This window comes from Urocampus carinirostris, chromosome 14 (genome assembly GCF_059441175.1).
Source record: "Urocampus carinirostris isolate Australia breed hairy pipefish chromosome 14, RoL_Ucar_1.0, whole genome shotgun sequence".
Taxonomy (NCBI): domain Eukaryota; kingdom Metazoa; phylum Chordata; class Actinopteri; order Syngnathiformes; family Syngnathidae; genus Urocampus; species Urocampus carinirostris.
In genome coordinates, this window is record NC_142362.1 from 14,065,291 (window position 1) to 14,071,862 (window position 6,572).

Here is a 6,572-nt window from a genome sequence, read left to right on the forward strand (position 1 = left end):
TAATAAGCTCAAATCCACTGTGCTAAACAAGTCCATAGGGGATTTAGATGGCATAGGAAAATGCTTCTGATTTTACTCCAGGAATGGAGCATTATGGGAATGTGTTCAGTCAAAGCAACATTATACAAACCTGGTACAATGATAAAAATTGGGTGATGATGACATTAAACCTAATACCTCTGGTAGGCACTGTAGGCCCCTCAAAACAAGGACAAAACAGGCTCAGAAGACAGTCTCTACCCCAGGGCCATCACAAGTGCACAAAACTGTGAAGACATATATTGTGACTTATTTTTGTGATTTCTTTTTTTGTCGTTGTTAAAACATATACCTTGTGACTTATTTTGTTTTTTTTTGTTGCTGCTAAATGTTATTGTACTATTGCCGATCAGTCGGTAGGTCGGGTCCCTTAACAACTAGGGTTGTAGGGGCACCAATTGCTGAGGTGTGTCTTGGGCAAGTACACCCTGATGGCGCCCATCCCTTTCCAGGCTGACAGATGCATCCACACAATGCACTATTCTTTTTCATTCATAGAAATTGCACTTTTAATATAACTTAAGCCAGTCTCCAAGCACCCACGTTGAAATATCTACCTCTTATCCTGTTAGTCCATGCTCTTTATTTCTCTTAAAGTCTTTATTACATGTTTACCCTAGAGTGCCGTGTCGCATCTCATTGCATACGATGTTTCACAACGTTGGCATAAGTGACAAAGGACCTTTCAATTCAATTTTAAGAGTATTAAAACTTTCCTGAATTCCAACTTGATGGTGCAGCAGCGCGAGAGCTAGCAAGGTTGCTACTGTCCACTAGATGGCGGTAAGTCCCCGGATGTTCAAAGTGTGTTCGATCCGCCGCCTCTGCAAATTCTTCACATAAGTTGATTTGACCAAAAAAAAAAACCCACCGTATAATCATAATATAAAATATAATAATGTTCCAATTGTATGAGTTTTTTTTCTTGGGATTTTTAAAATCACTCATCAATTGGAGGTGGTTGTAAAGAAAAGCAATCACAAATGATTGGCATTTTCCTAGTATGTGAAAACAGCCGCAAGAGGGCAGTAGATATTCATATTGATGGCCGTGTCGAATACAGTGAACTCTCACTATAACGCGGTTTGCTTTTTACAGACTCTACTTCGTAATTTGCATGGCGCATTGTGTTCTGCATTCTGATTGGATTAATACTTCGTCCCATTGATTATGAAATTATATCCATCCATCCATTATCTGCACTGCTTATCCTCAGTAGGGTTGCGGGGGTGCTGGAGCCCATCCCAGCTATGTCACTTTGAATTCCATTTGTATATGTGCACTATATGGGTCAGCTTTGGATTTTATCGACAGTTTGTGTGCTGATAAGAAAGGTGTTCTATTTTATTTTATTTTATTTTATTCTATACTTATCTGACTGTTCATTCGATATTTGTTGAAAAAAAATTCTACACGAAATTGTATTTGTAAAGAAATTCCTAAACCTTTAAATAGGATTTGTTCTTTGTTTTCAATGTATGAGACAGTGTTTAATTGGATAATAATGTTTAAAAAATTATATTTATGTTTTCTACTTAACATATGTTGCCTATCAAGGGTTTGTTTTGGAATCAGACCCCCGTGATAAACAAGGGGTTTTTTGCTTTCTGCATAGACTCTTTGCGCGTGACGTCATGTTACCTTCACTGGCAGAATGAGAGCCATGCCGGACGGCAAGAAGCACTTGAGTGCAAGGCAGTTTAATAGGCAGTTATGTTGAAATAAGTACCAAAAATCACAACAAGAATATAACCACCATCTTTTTACCATGAATTGTTATTGTGTGGTGGCCAAAGATATAAGCCCAATTCAGATTTGTATCCCTTTTGATGAAGACAGAAGACGGGAATGTTTATCTGCGGTCAAACAGATAAACTTTTGTTGTGTCAAGGCACTCAAGATTCCAGGATTTGCAGGAGACATTTTACAAGGTACGTTTGATGTATTTCAAAGCAATTGTGTGCTAAGTAGCTACGAGTCACGTCAAAGTCACTCAATAAAATACGTTATCTAGAGCCAACTGGCTATGTCAGTGTCTTACCTTTGCCATTTCCTACCATGTAAATGAGCTGCTTTATTATGATTTACGAGGGATCAGTAATCTTCCGAATATCACAACATGTATTGAAAACTGTTCTATCTATACCATGAAGCTTATTACGCCAAAATAAACTGTCAAATTAACAATGGATACAACAAAATGAATGTTCAGAAAACAAAACCTCATCTCGCATCAGTAAATATTTCAGATTCACGCAAAAGTGATTTATATACAAAGTGCAAATGCACCTTACTGTTCTATTACATTCCCCTAAAATTCAGATAAGAAGTTGTTTTAGCAATGTTTGCACGAGAGTGACATGTCACGCCAGGGGTCAATTTTAACGAAGCGCAGCAACGGGTAATAGCAACAAAGAACTGGTGAGCATCAAGAATTTTAAAGGTTTTTAGATCAGCATTGGTGTATGGGGATACTCCATTTACAATATAGTAGTACGGATCGTGAGGACAGAAGTCAGGCAGACTGGAGGATTTGGATAAATGTGTGAATATATAACAAGCAGAAGACTGTATAGGTCGGTATCTAGCATTGCTAATGCTATCTTTATTTCCAACAAGGTGAGCCACCTCATATGACAGCTACACGATATTCTTTTAACTAGTCATTGCCAATGGTGTTGAAGAGGTTAGCTTGTTTTGTTGTTGTCTACTGTATACTGGCTTCACCCACTGTTTACTATCGTCATGAGGGTGCAAAGGGTCAATTGTAAGCTAAAAATTGTTAGGTTAATTTGACTGACTACAGAATGGCATAAGTACTATCTGAATTTCCACACAGTCATTACTATAACCATTAATTTGTTAGACAGCATGATAGGCATACCCGGTTTAGTTTGCATATGGAAAAATATATTGTAAACTAACCTACTGTCATGGTCGCTGTGGCGACCGGTCTGCCCCGCCCCCTGGGCACCAGCTGAAGCAGATCAGCTAATTGCGTGGCTGCTATTTAAGGTTGGGTTGTGGGTATGGCGGTTGTTGGCTATACACATTGTCCGTTCTGTTATGCCTTGTCCTGTTTAGTTGAGTTGGAAGAAACCTGTGTTTGCACGTTTTTGTTAAAGCCTGTTTGTTCTGTCTTGTCCCTGAGTTTTGGACAACTTTTATTTTGGTAAATAAAAGTTTTGATCGTCACGCAATTGAGTCCTCCCTTCCTGCCTCCGTTCTGTTCACCCCTTCTAACCCGTGACACCTACAATATTATACTAGTTTCATGATGTACCTATTGTGATAATCTCTCCACTTAGCTTTAAAAGTAATTTTACAGTACGGATTGTTTTAATACATTATAATCTTAAAATGTAACAATTATAAGTTTGAAATGTATTTTCTTGGTTTTCCTTTTTTCATTTTTTCAGGGGTAAGGTTCTTTCTTCTTGTTTTGATTTTGAATAAGTCTTACCAGCAAAGTAAAAGAACATGGAATGGGGTACCCTACTGCTTTTAGGAACGGGTTTATGTATACTTTTGTATTGTATAGCTCTTTTTGTGCAAATAGTTGGTTTCATTTTGTTAACTAATGGCTGATCTTGTTTTCTGCGCCGCGACAAAACAACAAGCCACAAATAATTAATGCTTGGAATCTATAGTATTATAGCAGTTTATGATTATCTGGATACAGGGATACCAGAGATACAAATGTATGCTGTCCTAACTTAGCAGTTTCGTGTGGCACACTGCTTTTTTCTTTTATTTTTAAAAATATTGATTTAATATTAACATTTTTTTTTAGAATTGTATGAACATATACTGTACTTAGGTAGGTCTTGAACTTCATCCTTCTTCTCTTGAACTTGAAATTCAACATTTAACTAATTTAGTGCCGTAAAGAAAAATTAGTTTTGCAGAAGCATTGCACCTGAGTGCCAAAACATGATAATATGTTTTTCTTATATTATTAAAAACAAAACTATTCTTAAGTGTTTGGCTCTACTCATCAGGAAGTAAGTAATGATGTCGGTATGATAATTCAGCATTAGATGGCAGGTGTGGCTATAATCAGATCTTTGTCTACACATCGAGGTAGCCTCCATCTCCTTTTTCCGGCAAATGAGAGTGTGTAGGCGGCCCCAGCAAGTAGGCGTACTGAGTGTGGTGGGACTTGCAAAGCATAGACAAAACAGACCAGAGAGCTTTTTCCCATCAAAAAAAAGATGAGGAAGTCCCATTGTCATTGTCCGGTTAGAGAGGGATGACGTTCTGTGCACCTCGAGGAAACATAATCTACATTGTGACCAAAAGCATATGATTAGTTAGCTGGAAAAATCAGGCGCTGAAAAATTATTGCATAGTTCATGCATCTGCCATGCGTAAATTCAGTTGTCTTGCAATAAAATGTTAATTTGCAACCAAAGTGTGCTTGTGTTTATGGAAAGCATTGTTTAGATATCGGAGGTATCACAAATGGAAAAAAAAAAAAAAAAAAAAAAAAAAAGAGCACCAAAGTCAAAGAAATGCATCCTTTCACAAAAAAAAAGCTGTTTGATTTTTTTTCTTGGAACAAGGTGTTTCAAGAAACATAACAGTGTTCAACTGTTGTTTACTGAACATTGGTAAAAGCTAGAAACATACTTTTTATTACTACTACATACTTTAAAAAAATATTAAGGTTGGAACATTCTATTTCTGTCTTGTCCTCTTTCTCTTTTAGAGAAACGTCTAGCATTAAATGAGTGAACATCATTCTATATTCTTGTGTTTTAAACAAAATATTTAATTGGTCTATATGTTCATAAAAACGAATCAACTGAACACAGCCCGATGACATTCTGGATGATGGACTCATTATACCACAATGCCCTCTTATTCTTTGCATCAGTCTATTACGGCTCCGCTAAGATTCATGTGGATTCCCCCTTCGAAATGAGAATCATTCTTAGTGTAAAATGAGATCAACATCAATTTTCTACAAACACAAATGTGACCTAAATCGCGTAGGTTACAGAAGTGCACCAACAAAACAAAAAACAGCAGTTTCCAGAAGCCTCATTTTGTTTTACCATTGAGAACCTTAAAGTGTTTACAATTAAAATAAAATAAAAATATTAGAGCCAAGCAGCTTCTAAGCTGTAATAACTGTCTTTACCACTAGAGAGCAGAATTTCTCACTAACACCTTGGCTACAATATATTAGAAAAAGGGAGGCTTGTATCTGCAGAAAAACAGTCCTAAAAAACAAAGGTTAAAGAAATGCCTCTTGCAAAATAATCAAATTTTAACACAAAATGTTTGTCAACGGCAATGACATGTTGGGTGAAAGTTCTCACTGGAACATGGATCTCAAAAGAATGCTAAACATTTATTTTATCTCATCATATATATTTAGACTGGAGGGACTTTGAGTATTATTTAGCGCCTCTTAGTGGTTAAGAAATATCTCATCTCATCTCATTAGCCGTACCGCTTATCCTCATTAGGGTCGCGGGGGGGCTGGAGCCCATCCCAGCCATCTCCGGGCAGTGGGCAGGGAACACCCTGAACTGGTTGCCAGCCAATCGCAGGGCACACAGGGACAGACAACTCATTCGCTCATTCATACCTAGGGACAATATGTCATTCATTAAAAACACTATGAGTTAAAAAATAAGCAAAAATACACGTGCATTTTATTTGTAGGTAAATAAACTTGTATCTATTTTACATAACAGAGGCTCACCCAAAGGGAGCAGACATTATAGTCTGCCATCTTGCTGCTAGGGATTCCCCCTAAAACCAACAAAACTTTGTGAAAAGCTGGGCAAAAACTGAGAAGGAAATTGGTGCGTTTTAGTCACTTAAGCTAGGTTCACACTACAGGTAAATCTAATTTTTTTTGCAAAAAACACGACTTGAATCCCATCTGTTAAAGTCCATCTTAACGGCACATATCCGATTTTTTTCACAAAAGACTCAGGCAACATCCATGTGGTCCTAAATCCGATACATATTTGATATTTTGGATTGCGCCTGTGTGAATGGTCGAGAAAACTTCATTTGACCTAAACATTATTGATAAAAAACATATGCCACTATTCTGAGTTCAACATGGCGGTAGAAAGCAAAGAAATCAACAAACATGGCCAACGAAAACACAGAAAGCATTCAGAGGTAAAGCAAGGTTTTGGATTTAATTCATATTTGGAGGGACAACCCTGTTAAGCCTCCGGTAGCACAATATTTTTAAAATTGCTGGGTACGTTCGGCCATTAGCATCCATGAGTACCTCCACAAACACTAAGTGTGACATTACGTGTCCTGTTCTGCACATATAGAACACTTGTGGCGTTCTTACAGGAGATCACATACAAGTCGCTTTGTATCAGTAGTTTTGGGTTGTACTAGACAATACCGCAACATCTAGTTGTCAATATACACACTGTGCCTTCAATATTGGGGGTGTTGATTAAAACAATAGGAGTTACATCCAACAATTAAGCTCACATTTAAAACATAGTTCAAAATAAATAAGAGCATACAATGGGCTACTGTACTGA